General features: G+C 39.6%; 1 protein-coding gene and 1 long non-coding RNA gene across 8 annotated transcripts in view; one reads left to right on the forward strand and one right to left on the reverse strand.

Annotated features, from left to right (window-relative positions):
* Nucleotides 1-2,144: 2,144 nt before the first annotated feature.
* LOC116225944 (uncharacterized) lies at nucleotides 2,145-13,950 on the reverse strand. Of its 3 annotated transcripts, none has more exons than XR_016466152.1 (4): nucleotides 13,818-13,950; nucleotides 12,825-12,970; nucleotides 12,513-12,667; nucleotides 2,145-9,738 (listed from the first exon to the last, which is right to left on the reverse strand). It is a non-coding gene; the product is annotated as an uncharacterized LOC116225944 (long non-coding RNA). The 3 variants fall into 3 exon arrangements; XR_004166183.2 differs by lacking the exon at nucleotides 13,818-13,950 and having other exon boundaries at nucleotides 2,145-3,263; nucleotides 9,672-9,738; nucleotides 12,825-13,521; XR_004166182.2 differs by lacking the exon at nucleotides 13,818-13,950 and having other exon boundaries at nucleotides 12,825-13,521.
* Nucleotides 13,595-17,469, forward strand: part of MTUS1 (microtubule associated scaffold protein 1) — a 111,296-nt gene continuing 107,421 nt past the window's right edge. For 2 of the 5 annotated variants that reach the window (XM_031588646.2, XM_031588648.2), the window contains exon 1: nucleotides 13,977-14,131. The gene's annotated coding sequence lies outside the window, so the exon portion shown is untranslated. Of the gene's footprint in view, nucleotides 13,914-13,943; nucleotides 14,132-17,469 lie in introns of those variants that run through there. The other 3 variants (XM_031588647.2, XM_090139375.1, XM_090139373.1) reach the window with 3 other exon arrangements.

The following is a 17,469-nucleotide window of genomic DNA, read 5'->3' on the forward strand; positions in this document are numbered from 1 at the left end:
CTCCTCCTTTACTTATGAGAATGTTAATGATATCCTTCAGCTGAGTGAGTACTTTTCTCACATTTTGATATAAAATTTTACTCCTTTTCTCTACTGGATATCATAAAACTAAGGAAGAACAAATCTTTGTGCATTTTAAAATGCATTTGTATGTTTATTTCAACTGGATACTCTTCAGGACAAGGACTTTGACATCCTACCTAGCTGTTTGAAAAGCACCTCACATACTGCTAGCAGTAAACAAATACAATAGTTAATTCCTACCATCTCTCTGTGGCCTTTCCTCATGCAGTAGATCACATTGGCTAGATGAAAAACATGTGAATGATGTAATTCAAAATGATCATAATTATTCTCAAATATACAAACTCTTTACTTTCAAAGAGTGAGTATAAACAGCCTGACATGGGCTGTTGGTAACTATTTATTTCCTTAACAGGTAGAAACTTGTTCTAGGGGAATCATTATTCTTACAAGATAGCAGAATAAAGGCCAGTTGTTTTTTTGTTATTGTTGAGGCATTAGACAGAACAGCATAGTAACTCCCAAATAGTTGAAAACGAATACATACTACTTGATATAAATCTTATAACTCTAAAGAAAAAGAATCAAGGATATAACAAGTAAAATACATTGTCAGTAATGATTTTATAATGAACAATGTGATCGGAAATATATCTTGTAATATTTGTTCAAGAGAAATATAACTGTATGTTAAACTGTCTGTTTCCTTCCACTTCCTAAACATTTTGGAGAACAAAACAATAAAAACTATAATCTAAAGAGAATTAAATGAACGGCTAAAGATCCTTTGATGCTATAGCACTTGTTTTTAAATGTCCAGTATGCACTAATAAAGAGCTGAGGCACTAAAATCTGGCCTACTTACTTCCAGTGGGAACTTCTCTTCAGCTATACTGCTTGTGTTCCCAAAACTGTTATTCCTAACACCAATTCTTAAACATCATTTTTAAGTATCATATTCTGTTCTGTCAAAGCTATTTTTCATGGCTTTTAGAAAAATAGTATGCTCAGAAAGACAGATCAAACTACTACTTGTTAGGTTTATCAAGTTCCTTTAATTCTCATTAGATCAAAAAGAATGAAAATTTAAGTTTGTATACTTCCTTTTTTTAGCTTCAGCAGCGGGTTCTCTTTTGCATTTGTGAAAGAAGTATTAAGAGCAAAGAAAGTATCCAGGGAAGTATTCTACATCTAGATTTTCAAAAGTTTCCACTTGTTTCCGTCTTGTTCTCTTGTTAGAAAGCAAAAACAAACAAAAAACCCACAAAAAACAGAGCTGTTAAAAGTAGGGTTTTCCTCAGAGTACGTTTGAGAACAGGAGAACTAGAAGTGTTTCAAGCATTCAGCCAAACTACATATGCAATAGAGAGAATTTAAATGTACAAAGAGAAACACTACAATGTTTGTTCATCTTAATAAGAAGATTAGATAAATCTTGACAGTGATGGTGGCTTGAAAACGTAGTATTTCATCCAAAATCATACTTTCTAAGTTGCTGTGGCCCATTTCAACCTTTATTTAGTGCAGGACAGAAGTCAGTTTACGTGTTCAGTTAACTAAGGCAATTCCTCTTAATCCAACCCTAATGCTAAACAGATTGCATCAGAAATATAATATTTATTCGAATATCGATTGAACAACTTTGGAGCCAAATTCATGTATTTGGTTGCTTACAAAAGAACTGATACACAGCCCTTGCAAAAAGAAAAAACTTAACCCTGTAACTTGCTCTTCTCTGCCCTTCTTCAGCAATTTGTAGTAACTGTCTGTTTCTTTTGCTTGCCTCTTATTGAATCTAAACTTCCTTGATTTCTTCTTTTCTTAATGATAATCAATTATTTAATCTCACCTGTTAGTCATGACAGGTGAATACCTGGGTTTAAGGAACCTGGGGAACACTAAGGTTCTGCAGAAACTGAGCAAAGGCTTTGAGGTGCTAATTGGTGCACTTAAGGAATCTAAAATGGCAATTAGGTCACTAAAGTGTTCTGGGAATCAATGTCCAGTCTCATTTACAACTAGATGGGACAGTATTTATTGTAATGAGAGTATGCGCCCAGCACTGTGGACATGACGATAAGAAGATTCCTCTTAGAAGTATGTTGTTCTCACAGAAGATTACCTGAATTTCCGTGCTTCCAATTTTGTTGCCATGAGCTGAAGGCCCCCAAGTAATTATATTGCCACAAGAGCCATAGGGCTGGCTTTTTCTTCAACATGATGGTCCATAACAAATTAGCTTAATGAAGACAAGTGATAGAAAGACTTTTTTAGTGATATCCTGCACTAGATGGTGCTCTGTACATGCTGTATTTTCTTAAGTAATACTACATTTGTAAACTAATACTAGCACTTCTCCCCATGAAGTTATGTAAATAATTAAATTACAGGAAAACAAATCAAAGTTGTTTAAGTGAATTCCTTCCATTTCAAATGTAGATCGTATATTTTGCTGATAAGCAGACAAACAAATCTGCAAGTTCCAAACAGCACTTAAGCTAATGTATCTGTACTACTGTATTCCTGTTATGATTCTTCTGCTCTTCTCTATGTTTTGAAAAATATGAAGAGATCCTATCTCAACTACTGTTGAATTCAATGTTACCTTACTGGAGTGGATCCCATCTTTCTATCGTAACACAAATGGTGCATTTGAGTGTTCCTCATTATCAGGTGACTAAGAACTTGTGATATCAGCAGGATAAAGTGAAAGTGCCTGTGCCAAACTGCAGGGAGAGCAGAAATTTCCTACAGAAATGCCATATACCTATCTGGAAAAAGCACCTTCTCTAAAATTAATTAGGGAGTACTCAGCAAACGCCTTATGTAATTGCTAGGAAGTCTTGCAAATCTTGCTTGATAGGCTCGAATTTAAGTTACTGTTACTAACACTTGCAAAATATACAAACATTCTATCTTGTGATAAGAAGATTTTATTGAGTTTCCTTTTTTTAAAAATAGTTTTGAATGATACATTTTAAATATCCCATGGAAGTTTTTGCAGTAATTCTCACTCAAATTGGTTAGTCCTCTGTCACTGAATCTTCTCCATTTCTACTATGCAGCATTATTAATTAAAGATCTCAGTGCAGTTCTCATCTGTTCCTCTTACTGCCTCTTCCTGACAAGAGGCTTAACAGCTTCAGAGGTGTGTTCTTCCAGATGGGTTTGATTTTTCTTTTTTCTTTTCCTCTGTACTGAGTCAAAGGGGTAGAGAGTCCCAGTCACTCCTAAAAATTCTAAGGAAAAGGTTTTACAGTAGTGAAGGAAGGGCTTCCTTTTTATGTTTACAATTGGAAAAAAAAAGTCATTAATATTTGCAATCCATGGTAATAACTTTAAATTCTACTTTATTTTTCTTTTCAAGTCCCAACAGTAAATGAAAATATTTGAGCTTTTAAAGCTGGAACAGAAGTTTCATATTAACAAGATACTAACAAGAAAATAAACATAAAGACATTACGTACTGAATGCTTATCCAGTCACATAAGATGCAGTTTGATTTTTTTCTTAGGGATGAAAAAAATCCCATGCAAATCAACTGAGTCCAGTGAAGTTACACTAGGGATAAATTAGCTCTGTAATCTGCTCCTCAAGCAGATCATTTACATTGTGTCCCAAAGAAAACACAGCTGTAACAACAAACCCTTTCTAGTATTCTACCTCCTCATTATGAAGTTCTAATACATATTCATTATATATCATTCTATAGGGAATGCAGCCCTGTAAGTTCATACATGCTCTGTAATTCAGAATATACTAATATCAACAACCTTTTCCTATGCTGCCCGAGCAAAAAATCTTCACATATGTCCGGTCGGAGCTGGAAAGAACTAGGACTATAAAGAAAAACGCAGCATCTCTGACTTACTTGCTAATGCGTGTGATAGCAGGCTATATGTTCACTGAGTACGTCTCACAATGTCTCTGTTATTTGTGTGCTAATTAGCCCTCAAAAATAAAATTCAAGAGAAATCAAGACATCCTGCAGCTTTTCAAAGAGCACCATTGCTAAAAGATGTTGAAGGAGCATCAGGCTGTTCAACACCCTGAAAGAATAATAATGTAACCAAATTCACTTGTGAGGTCTTCTGGAACATAACGAAGTGGTTGCAAGGGAAATATGGATCTCCTTGGCTAACAACAGTACCACAATAATTCCAGCAAGTGAAATTTAGTTTATATGGACATTTTCCATTGTTTCTCACTTGATGGTCATCCTCTTCATCTAAGACAGCCTTAAAAAATACTGAACTCTGTTCCATAGACATAGCTTATGAAAAGCTCTTCCAAGAGAATACAAAAGACTACCTGTTTCACAAGGAAACATGCTGCATTATGATTCTTTTTACTATTGCTGAGAATACAGATATTTTTGAAGAACTCAGTGGAAGCTGATGTCTGGCAGCTGCCCTGTCTGTTATTTACCTCCTTTATTTCACCTACAATATCTTCTTTCAGCTGAATAGTGCTGGAACCAAAAATGTAAAATGAGACTCGAGAGAAGTCAGCTGCTAATAAAAGGTTCCACTGTCCTGTCTTCCTGACCCACTAATTTAAATGCAAGCAACTCTGATGTGATACCAGAGAAAGCCTTCATTGGAGTGTATTCATGTTTAATTATTAAAAAAAACAAGTTTCAGTCTTGGAAGTGTGGTATAAATCCTCAGCAATAAATGTGTTTCTTAGATTATCTGATAAAAATAAATATTTTAAGCAAAACTTGTATTATTGTCTGAAGGGAAAAAAAATAAAATACTGCAGTACTGTTTATTTTGCTAATTTACCCATCTAGGAATCCAACTAAAGTGGGAGGAGAACCAATACCAAATTAAATATATTTTTGTGCATTTAGAAAGGCAGAGAAAAAATGGAACCACTCTGATCCGTGGATCTCATTTTCTTAATATAAAGAAGAACAAAAAACAAATGCATGAAATGAAGAAATGAAACTTACAATTCAATATATAGCTATAGGAGTAAAAATGTTTCCCCCATCACCTCTGATTTTCTCTGCAGCACACAGCAAGTCACTGAACCTTTGATATTCTCTACTTGTGTATGAGAGAAACATGGTTTACCTGTTTTACAGAATACTTTGAAACCTGCTGAAGGAACATGTCATTCAAGGACTAAGTCTCATTCCATTTCTAGGTCAGGCTACTAGTTATGTCTGATCCTTGTGATAATCAGGAATCCTAAGGTTTTTCACCTGGACACAAGTTTATTAGCAATGTCTAAGGTTTAAGGTAGCATAATTTGGGAAGCTTTTTACAGAGTAAGGAATTTGGTCTCTGGGATAGGTGTACTATGGAAGTATGTTGTGGTAAAAATGCCCAAAGTCGTCCCTGAAAAATTACCTCTGCTAGCTAACATCCAGGCTTTGTATTTAAAGGAAAGAAGAGCTGACAATAGAAGAATTCTCCACTACAATTATTCAGTTTCTTGACTGGTATGATTAATTAAGGAAATCTGTAGCTTTAGTTTCCACAAAGACAGCAGGACTAAAGAGCAGGAAGTAATCAGCTTTAGCTGGCACCACCATCCATTATATCAATATTCAGAGAGAGAGAGAGAGAGAGGATCAGTAACTCTTAATGTAAGCAGTTCCTGTTATAACCATTTAAAACCCACTACAAGCTGCTCACAGTGAGTTGCAAACAAAATCCAGAAGTCACTGTATGTACCATCCATATTATGTATGGTATTTTACAGTCTTCTGTCATACATATAAAGTATCATATGATGAGATAAACAGTCACACATAACAAGGATTCTTCAGATAATTCTAATAATATGTACGAGCTTATAAAATGCTATTTGTTGCTACCATTTGCATTACAGACTGTGGAAAATTATAAAACCTGACAAATGCTCACTAATAGAAGGCTGAGCAAGAGATTGTGGTTAAGGAGGGCGCCATGTGGGACAGCAGGGATGAGTACTCTTCTGGAGCGCAAGCCAGCTCTGACTCAGAAACTCATCACAGTAAAAAACACGCATGTTTTTTTATAATCACTTTTGAAAGTAAACTGACTTCTGTCTTCAGAAGATTCTGATGTTGCATCTTGGTGGGTAACTTACATGCTAGCCTTAAGTTTAGCTAACAGAAAGCAAGTAATTAGCAATGAAGTATTTAATTCCTACTGCAACTTAAATTTACTTCCTACTATCCAGGACTACTGGGCTATCAGAAAAATGAACTGAAGTGATAACAAAAAAGAAAGAGACTGCCCACACAGTGTTAACATTAATGACTTCATAACTTCATGTTGAACTGTTTTTTTGTTCATTACACGTTCAATTAATCTTTAAAAAAACACAATAGACAAAATAATGCATGCTTAAAATATTAATTCAAAATTTATCTAGTCTATCAAAAAACTCACTTATTTACACTGTCTTTTTGGTATGAAATAGCAACACAATGTCCTAGATGAATCCTACTGTATTTCAGGTGAGGAGTGCTGTATATACATAACATTTGCAATACCTTTTTCATTTACTTGAAATTTTCCAATGATGGGAATGTTCTTTTTACTTCAGATGCACCGACTCAACAATATATTTTTCCCAATTTGGAAAGTCAAGGGGCTTGAAGGGAAATCCTTGACAGGAATATATATTTTTTTACTTAAAGGTCTGCCTGGTCATTAAAGTTATGCCAAGAACAACAGTCTCTGTGCCATTGCAATCAAGGTCTTTTTTTCCTAGCTACGTTTCTTTGACTATTTAGAACATGTATTGAAATGGGGAGCAAAAATAATACTTAATCAAACCTATTCTAAGAACAATAAGGTTTGGTTAAGATATGAATTAGCGTAAGAATATCTCTAACTGATCCATGCTGCAATAGAAAAGCATGGACTAAAACACATTAAGTACAAATGTAAAAAAGGATTTTTTTCTCCCATTGGATTATTTCACTCTAAATTCTACGTGTATTTTCCCACCCTATCCAACCTTTCATGCATGGAGAACAGCATTCAGTATTTCTCAAAATCAAAAGTACATGCTTGCCCTTTCATTAATGTTGGAATTCATCTGCCTGTACTCGAAAGGATGGGAAAAGAGATGAGGAAACGTTTTCATTCTCTAGTTGTCTGGCTCTTCACCTTTAACAGTTCCCTTTTGAGTAAGCAGTGTGAAATCCTGTCAAATGCTGCCGCAGTGCAGCTTCCTCAAAGCACTGTTTCCTTCTATCCTGTCTTACTAAGGTTCAGATGGGAATATCTTGTTGCCACAGAGAACTGAGTTCAAGCTTTTCCTCCCTATTTTATTGGTGCAAGTCTCTGTTTGGAATGAACTACCTTTATCAAAATTACTGTCATTTCTCTATTGATTCTGTCCCATTACGTATACTGTAACTACTTTGACATAGGACTACTCCAACCGGTACGTATAATTTGCAGTAACAAGGTACTGTGTGTATAATGCAATATATTTGCATGCATAGAGATCTGAAATCCACAGAAGCCTATAGAAAGACCATTACTCTTAGAGCAGAGTCTAAGCAAAGAGAAGCGTGGTGCACTAAACTGTCTTGTGATCTCAGAAGTACCATGAAGTTAGCTCATAGAACAACTAGTAATACATCAGCTGATCTGCAGAAATTGTCAGCATGCATTACTTTGCATTTGCTATACACAAGTTAGCTTAGCCTTTTCTCCTGTCAGAACAAGTCACATCACCAGGTCTTTGCTGCTAAGATCTTATTCATCCCCATGTCCACAGTTGCCACAGTGTAAATGTGGCTAAACCCTGCTAACTTAAATCTCACACCCAAGCCTCATGAGGGAGATGCTGCAATAGCGGTATGATTTATTTGTTCCTTAAATAATAGGAAAGTTGCAGAAGGAAGTAATCTTCAGTGCCATTTAAATAGCTGACCAGCTACAGATAAGAATACAAATGGTTTTGCTTCAGCAAAATTTATTTTTTCAAAGCATTAAGTCTGCAGTGGGCCAGTGATGAAACCACTTTCTCCTACTTCTGCAATACCTCCACCAGCAACTTGTTTGGAGAGTTTCTCCATTTCTCCTCTAACTTGCAATGGGTCCCATAGAATGGCTGAAAATAAGGATTCTTATTTTTCTTTCTGTTCAATGGTTTCTTGATATCTACAAAGAATTTCACTATTCTCTTAGGAACTCAGCAGGTATGACTGGAGAGCTTCATATTTTGGCAGTATATGAATCCCTCAAACATCTTTTACATATAATCCATAATTTAACCTTTCCTAGCAGCCACCATTCCAACCAGTACACTTCTGCAAGGTTTAGCCATGCCCTCACATAGCTGTAACATCCCTCCTCATTCCCTTGTCAAAGGCAATTAAATCTGCAATTATACTCACATGCATTGAAAATTCTGCAATGTGCTGGGCCCTCCATTCACTACATAACCTTTTTGTTTGCTTGCTTTTCTATCAGAACAGACAAATAGCCATGTCTGGAATTTTTGCATGCATTTCCTTATGTGAAAGCTTAAAAATAACATACGTGGAAAATACCTAAGGATAACAACTACATGTATAAAACAGTAAATTCATCATTCTGCACTAGGTTATACAAGAATGTTTTCATGAAACTGAAACCACAGAAACAAGGGGGAAGAAGTAGTCATTGTATTTCAACTAGAAAAAATAATAGAAAAGTAATTAACGTATCTGTAAGAACAATATACAAATTCTCAAAAAATCATTAGTATAAAGAAGAAAAAAAAAAATCCCTATCTAGATTTATCAAAATACTAATAGGAGTAAAGTAGTTGAACCATTACCTTAACACCACAGAAGATTAAACTTACTGTCTTTCTTATAAATGTATTTGTCATAAGAAAGCATTTCCAAAAATTATCGATTGAGTTTCTTCTTCAGAACTGTATTAAAAGCCATGAGTCAATTCTTTAATGTGCATTTAGGAAAAAATGGAAAGAATAAATAATTAATAACACATACAGTGCAGGGATTTGTCTCACTGATAATGGCTTGGAAAGGAAGAATTTTATTACATTAGGGAATCAAGTGAAGTACAACCGTCTAATGCTTAAAGCTTTAAAAATACTTTCTGGTTTTTCACCAATGATGCTTATAAGTATAGAACTCGACCTTGCTTTGTTGATACCATATGAAGAAAATTTTTACTTATGGGATTAATTCAGCCCAGAGATCTGCGAACTGTTCACCAGTGGATATACCCACAGCCTGTCTATTTTCGAAGCGTGGATGAGAAATACTAGAGATTCTTACAAGAGAATTATTTTACTTCCAGCCTTTACAGGTAAAATCACAAGTAAAATTACAGGATTCAGTGCAAGTTACCATCCAGCAACATTGTCAGCAGGGCTATTCCTAATGATTTTCTCTTAACGTACATCATCAGTATGTTGTCAAAGCAGGAAGTACACTGTTTTATTCACATAGGCCTCAGGCAAAAAAAAAAAAGTCATGAATGTGAAACGTGTGGTAAAAAAAATTAAAGAATATTCATTAGTAATTGAGCATAAGGAGATAATGAAAACTTTCAACTGTGCTGCTATACATTTCTTCAACCAAAATTGGCACTGGCCTCCAGAAAGGTTTGCTTTATATTATGAAACACTTTAAACATAGTCTTCATGAGCAAACAAAGGGGAACAGTACTTACCACTTGCCAAAGAAATTGAATGTAGTTATCGACATTCATTACATGTCTCCACTGGCCCTCTCCCCACCTTAAAAAAAAATAAAATGAAAAATCTCAACAGAGTATGCTCACCTCCAGCATGCTGGAATTTTATCTGACAGAAGTCTGCCTCATAATGCCATGAATTACCAGTGAGCACACCACTGAACAAGAACAAATCCACAACACAGTGCTTTCCCAAGCACGGCAAAGATAAGCCTTATCCACAACAGACTATCTGGTGCAGTGTTAAGAGCTGCAACTCTCAAGTTCTGGCATTGGTTTCCTAGCCCACAGCTCTGAGGCAGGTGCCCCCACACCAGAAGCACCAGTACCTTGGACCAGAAACTCTAACAGGCAGTGTAAGAAGCACCTGAGCTGCCAGCTCCTGATACTGAAGTTACAATGTTCTTGGCATCTACAACATTTGAGTTATGTTGAAGCACTTCTGCACTTGGACTTCAGTATCTTTCAAAAGCATGCCAGGAGGAAGGCCCAGCAGACAGCAGCTTAGAGTATTGTAGAGTATTGAGAACAATACTGAATGCCCACCTCTCACTTCCCAGGAAATCCCCTTCATCACCAGGCCAGAGGCTAGTTTGGTGGAATCCCTTCATTGTGCCTGCTGGAAAGCTGTTATTCTGAACAAACTAATCCACACTCATTGGGACAAAGAAGCAAAGCATCATTTTGCAACGCAACAATTAGAGTATATGGCTCGGAGTGGGGAAATTTGAATTTCAGTCCCTGTTACAAGGCAGTTTTTTTAGTCAATTATCATATAATATTAAAGTACAGTGCAACCAACCATTAAGAGTCAGGAGTAGAAATGTAGTTCCCTAATAACCTATTCAAAACCATCCATTACACTGGATACCAGAAGAACACTGACTTGGCCACCCTGTGCTGCTGCATTTTTATTGCTATTGATACTCAAGTTACCTGGTACTATTTCAATATATTTACACTTGCTGCAATCATATCTATTATTAAAGACAGCCATCTCAGCATAGTGTATCTTTCTAGCCCTTTCAGAAGTACATGTGGGGCCTAAGACAAGAGTCTAGACATGCAGCCTATGTTCTTCATCCTTTGTTCTGGATTTTCTAATTCTTCACTTTATTCCTCGTAGTTTTGGATGCCTTTTCCCTTGTTATCACCTGTATTCCATTTCTCTTCCTTTTGTAAGGTTTTTGTGCCTTTCTTACTTCTTTCTCTTTTCCTTCACTCCTTTTAAATGATTAGGCAGCATAATACTTCATTCTTCATCACATTTACAGAAAAAAAAAAGGAATAGAAGAACTGAGGAGAAAAAAAAACAAAGCAGAAGTCATTTAATTGCTACTTAACAACAGAAGAAAGGTGTTTTGTGAGGCTGTGACCAGAATAACTGTTTTCCAACAGCTTTTGATTGGAATCCCAAGAAAGCGATCTCCAAGGACAAATGACACAAAAAAAATAAAAGTAAAAAATAAAATAAAATAAAATAAAATAAAATAAAATAAAATAAAATAAAATAAAATAAAATAAAGAAATTATACAGATGTCAGTGGTCTTGCTGGTTTCTTCTCTTTCCTTGCATTGAAAATCCTTGGCCATTTCTTTGAAATCCTTCTCGATGGGATTTGACAAACATTTTTTCCTCTATGTAATGACTTCTACTTTCGTTCTCAACCTGAATTCCAGCCAAGCTGAATTAGGGAAGATTTTTATGGAATGCCAATGCAACTGTTCCCAAATTCCCTCACTCTTATCTCAGTTTAAAAGAATCTAAGAGTCATATTTGTTTTTTAAGCTGATTTCTTTTTCCTTAATTACTGTTGTACAAAAGGCCTAGACAAATAGCTGGACCACAAAAAATGAAAGAGCAAGTCACAATGAAACAGTCACAGGGTACAGTGATTTTTGGTGGGATAAAGACCAGTATGACAAGCTTTCAGATGTAGCAATCTGTCGATACTTTCCAGACCATCCCCACAGTAACAAAGACAGAGGCATTTTCAAGTTGTAACTGAGATTAGCCTCCATATGTACAGTTGGAGCCATGCCTGTGAACTTTGCTAAAAGGCCGGCTATGTAAACTATCTATCACTCAATTTCACATGAGCAGTAATCTAATGACACCACAAAAATCTCACAATGTTCCTTGCTCCACACGTCCAGCCACAGCAACAGATGCCTGACAGTGTGCTTCAGCTGCAATAGTGAAGGGTTTGCCTTCCAAGGGCTGAAGCACTGTACAGACTCATTGAAAGACAGACATCATTCCTTTTTGGGGTGTCAAAGTCTTCAATGCTCAGCCTTGTAGTCTGACAGCACTCTTGATCTAATCCATCTCACCAGATTTGCAGTCACATGTAAATTCAAAGCCCATGCATACTGCTGCTGACTCCAGTACATTCTGGATGAAGCCCATTAAGATAGGCAAGATCGCTTCTCATGGATAGGAATAAAATATTTTGTTTGTTACTACTAAGCTAACCACAATAAAAACAAATAGTCCTCTTTCATGTGGTGATGGAACAAAGTAATCATGCTATACCCCTTGTTTTAATTAGTAGGTTGAAGGATTTAGTGTCTTCCTGGCATGTTCAATTCTGAATCATATTCATCATATATAAATAGCCAGCAACTGTATATAGTAGCGGAGGATGGAAGGAAGGTCAGGGAATTAGTGTGATGTCAAGCATTTCCTCTGGAGTCACCAAATCTGTACAGATGCCTGTTTGGGCACATAATGAGCCCCAAGGCTGCTATGGCAGCAGGGTGCCTTACTGGCACTGGAAAGCTTCTCCACCCAGATGTTATGTAGGCAGAGCTTACCTTCTGGAGATCTGTAAAGGTGAATGAAGTATTTTCCCTCTGTATCTCATGTTATGTGTGTGCACTGGCTGCACACACCGCTTTGGTGCCTAGTCTCCAAAGCACCTCCACACAGTCAAGGAGTCTGACACGAGCCACAACACACTCACTGAAACCTGCAAGGCATGAGGAAAACAGGTGATTTTCATTAATACTGCACGAAGCATTTGTTCACCTACTAAGTCCGCATTCTTCACAGGAAAAACATCACTTCTGATTAAAACAAAAAAACAAAAAAACCTCCCAAAAAAACAAAAGCAGCTTTTCACTCACAGCAGTGCGGAGACACAACACACTCCTTTCCCTGGACTCAGGAGCACCCGATGCACAGACACTCTCCTTCCTCTGGTTTGGCACAGGACACAGCTGCAGTTACTCCTCCATACAGCCCTGGGAGGGGAGCACAGGCTCTGCCCCCACTCACACAAGAGAAGCACAAAGAGCAAGTGACACGAAGTGCGAAAAGGAAACCGTTTGGATGTGGTGCTCAGGGACATGATTTAGCAGAGGGTTGCCTGAGTTAGGGTAGTATGGTTAGATCACGGTTGGACTCGATGATCTTTAAGGTCTTTCCCAACCTGAGCAATTCTATGATTCCATGATTCTACAGCAGTGAAAGCTGAACGCATAAACTTCGTCTGTTTCCATTCGTATCCTATTTTGCATAAACTCAGCACAAACCCGGCAGCTTATGCCATTAAGAAGATGCAGCTCGGGCCTTTCGGCACCGCTGCACACCATTAAGCTCATCTCCGGCCCGCGCAGCTCCAGGCTGACCTTGCAGAACAACCAGGCACTTCACACGGTGCCCCGCTTGGGACGGCAGCACCGGGCCCAACGAGGCGAGCAGGGGTGAGCGGGGCCGCGACGGCGCGCGTCCCGGCCAGGCTGGGCCAGGCGAGGCGAGGGGAATGCGGTCCGGCCTGCCCTTCCGCTGCCCCGGGTTAATGATTTACTCCGGGCCGGGCTGCCGGGCGGGCCTGCGAGGCAGCCGCTCGCGCGCCCTCATGACTTGACGCGCCGTGCGCGGAGCCACGCGCGGTGAAACAAAAAAGCAAGAGGAGTTCCGCGCTCATTGGCCGACACTCGCAGCCTGCGCCGCTCCGCTCGCGCTGCAGCTCTTCCCGCCGCCGCCTGAGGGGAAGGTGCCCGCTGCGCCCGGCCCGGCACCGCCGAGAAGCCCCAGTGGGGCGAGAGCTTCTCGGAGCTCCTTCCTGCTCGCCGGGCAGTATTTTTAGTCGCTGACCCAGTTCTCCCGCTCTCTACCTGCGCCTCTCGCCGCCATCTGCGCGGCACGGCGCGGCCGGGCCCCCTCCGCGCCCCCGCCGACGGAAGCACCGCCCAGGGGCGGCCCGGCGCCAGGTGAGCGGAGCGAGGGGCGTCAGGTGCGGCCGGAGGGCGGTGCGGGGCCCCTCGCCGTACGGGACGGGCCAGGAGGAGCGGCGGAGCGGTGCGGCTGCGGGGCGCGCTGCGAGGTGGGCGGGCGCCGCGCTGCCGGGTCGGGCTTCTCTTCTGAGGGAGCGCCCGAGCTGAGCGCAGGAGACGGGTTGTGGATCTGAGAGCCGGCGCGAGTGCTTCAGGTTTTAAAAGTTTCTTTTTTATAATTTTGTTCGGTTAACGGGAGCTCGGCCCGTAACGTGTGCGGTGCGGGAGCGAGCCCGGCCGGGCTGCGAGCGCGGGGCCGGGCTGGAGGGCAGCGGCACCCCGCTCTCCGTCTCCGCGGTCCCGAGCGCCCGCAGCACGCGGTGCGCAGCGCAGGTGGGTCCCGTGGAGAAGCCCTGACGGCCGTGCGCTGCGGGTCCGGCGAGGCTGTGAGGGGGTGCGAGGGTGTGCGCTGCTGCTCCGCGCCCGTCTGCGCTGCCGGGGGACAGGAGAGCGCCTGGGAAGGACGCTGAGTTATACCCGATACCATCGTTCCGAGGCAGCGGTGCTAATATTTATGAGGGGAAAAAAAACCGCCAAAAAGAACCCAAAAATCAACGCCAACACCTCTTTCCTCCCCGTTTATTTCAAGTTCTGGAGCAAAGCAGAAAACCGAGCGTCCCTTTCTCACCGGGGTTACGCGTGTCCTTGCTGCTGGCACAGCTCTGGCACCGGGGTGAGGGCGTTTTACTTTATTTATTTTCACGAGGTGAGGTGCGACAGGCTCTCTGCTAACCCCCGCGTGTGGGATTTGTCTAAGAGATCCATTCGTGCTGCGGCAGGTAAAGCAAATAATTAATGGACATTTCCAGTTCATTGTAAAGTTGATGATAGTTTAAGACTAGCTATAGTGTGAAATTTTGTTAATACTGCACCTCACCTAACAAATCAGGTGATACAGAGGTTACAAACAGGTGTTCATGTTTAATAATTCTTTTTTTTCTGAAGGAGCACACAGTACTCTTTGGAGGTGTAAGCTTTGCATAGAATGCAACTTACTTTTGCAACCTGCTGGCTTTTTGTCACTGATGTTTTTGCAGTGGGCGCTGGTGATGAATATGGATGCAGTCTGGATCACTAAGTAAAATAGGCACTGAAAATGCCTGTTCCCATTGACATACACTGTACTTCTGTGGAGATACAGCAATGCATTGCAGTGGCTGTCCCACGTGAGCTGATACCAGCAATTAGTTCTCTCTGCTAATTACTGTGTGTGAGCAGTAGTTTGCTTTTGAGCTGTGTTTTCATAAAGGTTAATTGTGTTGCGTGGTAACGAAGCTGTATTTAAAATTCACGTGGTCCCTTTTTAAAAATATTGCCAAGTTGTGAGATCAGTCTGCCTTGTAGCTGTGGCCGGAGTAGAAACAATCAGATGGTTTTGATGTTAAAACTGTATTCAGTATCATTTTCCACACAGTATAAATATGATTCTGTATATAAAGGTTCTGTAGTTCTAAAATATTTGACTGAATGTCAAACTTTTCCTAATGTCACCTTAAGACTGGTTTCGTAGTGTCTTTCTGAGCAGTTTAGGTGAAGGCTTGCTATTTATTTTGAATGCGTAACTTGGTGCCCCATCCTGTTGTTTTGTTTTTTTTGCATAGTCACTTCTGAGGAGCTGATTTTGGCTCTAAGACTAACTGTGGTAATGTGATATAAATGCCTTGGCAAAGTGAGAAATGAACAAAGTAATGACATATTTTGGGCTCTTATTTCTAACTCTTGTGTTTTGTGGCTTCAAACTTCCATCTGCAATCAAGTGTGGAAGAAGTGGGCTGCTTTTTTTTTTTTTTTTTTGAAAGCAGAGATTCTTGCACAGATTATCATGGAAAATGTCAAATACGGTATTTTTTGTAAGTTTCAGAGCTTAGCACTGAGCTAAGTTCTAACATGCCAAGTAACTAATGATCTCAGCAGCCCAGCAAAATAGTGTTACTTGTAATAGAAACTTTGGAATGCAGTTTAGCTGTCTTGAGGATGAGGGTTGATTTACATGATTTTATGTATGTGTAAAATGTATGCATAAAATGTAATATGTTTAACATTCATATAAGATCAAGTGTGCCGCTAGTGCTTTATGATTGGAGACATCTTGTAGTTGGATGCTGAGTGCCCTGTGAGTGAAAATACCGTGTTAGATATTGACCAAGCAGAAGTTGCTGAAGTGATTGCCTACCCAGAAGGCCCTCTCTCCCTTTGGCTTATTTTGTTCTCTTAATGCAGTGTTGTAATATACCCTCATTTAACATTAAATCAGGAAAATCAAGTGTTTCTAAAGCTGCCTGTATCCCATGGGTTCTGGGGGCTACCTGGCAAGTTTCTAGGCCGCTCAGGCTGTGCAGGAGTGGGGCTGAAGCAGGGTGAGGTTAATGCTCCTTATTTTGCTTTCTCCTGTGAAAGGAGAAACAAGAGTCAGAGCTTCTTCAGTGTTTACAAGTGTAGCTGGCTGTTGTACAGCTTCTTTTAAACATTCTCACTTTTTATGAGAACAGCCTATCTTTTTTACAGGGAGTACTTGCACTGTGGAATTTCGTCCTTTTCTAACTCATGTGTGAGGATGTTTTTAGACTCAGCAGTTGTTCTGATAAGGGCATGGGAAAATTTAAGTTGTTTACTGCCTTCTTATTTCCTCTGTTGTCATTGAGATTATTCGACAGAATACTTTGGCTAGTGCATATTTATATTTTCTGGAAAAAAAGTCAGTGCTATTTGATAGTTTTCTGTCCTCCAAATAACAAGGTAGTATACTGAATTTTTCTTAAGTTTCCACATTAGTGGTTTTTTTTTTTTTCTTTCTCTAGTACCAAAAAGTTATTTCAGAATGTAACTTTCCACCAAGGGGTATGAACTCATGTTATACTCCATTAACTTTTCCTTCCCTTTGATTAATTGCTTTAATCCCTAATTATTCTGGCACTTCTCCACTTAAGTTACTTCCCTTAAACTGCTTTGGTTAGTATTTAGTTGTTGCATCAGGAATAACTCAAGCTTCTGCCAGTGTGGCTGTGCATTGTCCACTTCTGTTAGCTCTCCAGTCTCTGCTTTCATTTCCCTGTAGTTGGGTTTTCTTGGCTCTGCCGTTTGGTTAGACTTTTTTTTTTAATCATAAAATTTATATCACCTTTTCCTGGTTACTGCAATCTAAATACCAAGTTGCCTATGTGTTTTCAGCAATCTTCAAATATTTGCAGAGGTTTCACCATTGTTTTTTTCCATGTTCTTAAATACCTTAATAAAAATGAGTGCTAGCTTATTTTTGCATATTATAGATGCAGATATGCATAGCCACGCATGTGTAGGGGAGAGTACTTAGGAGTCCTGCAGGGAAATTAAACCAGTGCACTCAAAACACTAGCAGCTGTGCTGTTAGAATCCACAGTGGGTTTTGGTGAACTGACTTGTGCTGCGGGTCCTGCTGGTTGTGCATGTGGCTGTTGCCTTTCTGTGCTGACCAACAGCGGCGATAAGTTGTGCAGTGAAGGCAATGCAGTAGGGT

Source organism: Phasianus colchicus, chromosome 4 (genome assembly GCF_987193195.1).
Source record: "Phasianus colchicus chromosome 4, bPhaCol1.hap1.1, whole genome shotgun sequence".
Classification (NCBI taxonomy): domain Eukaryota; kingdom Metazoa; phylum Chordata; class Aves; order Galliformes; family Phasianidae; genus Phasianus; species Phasianus colchicus.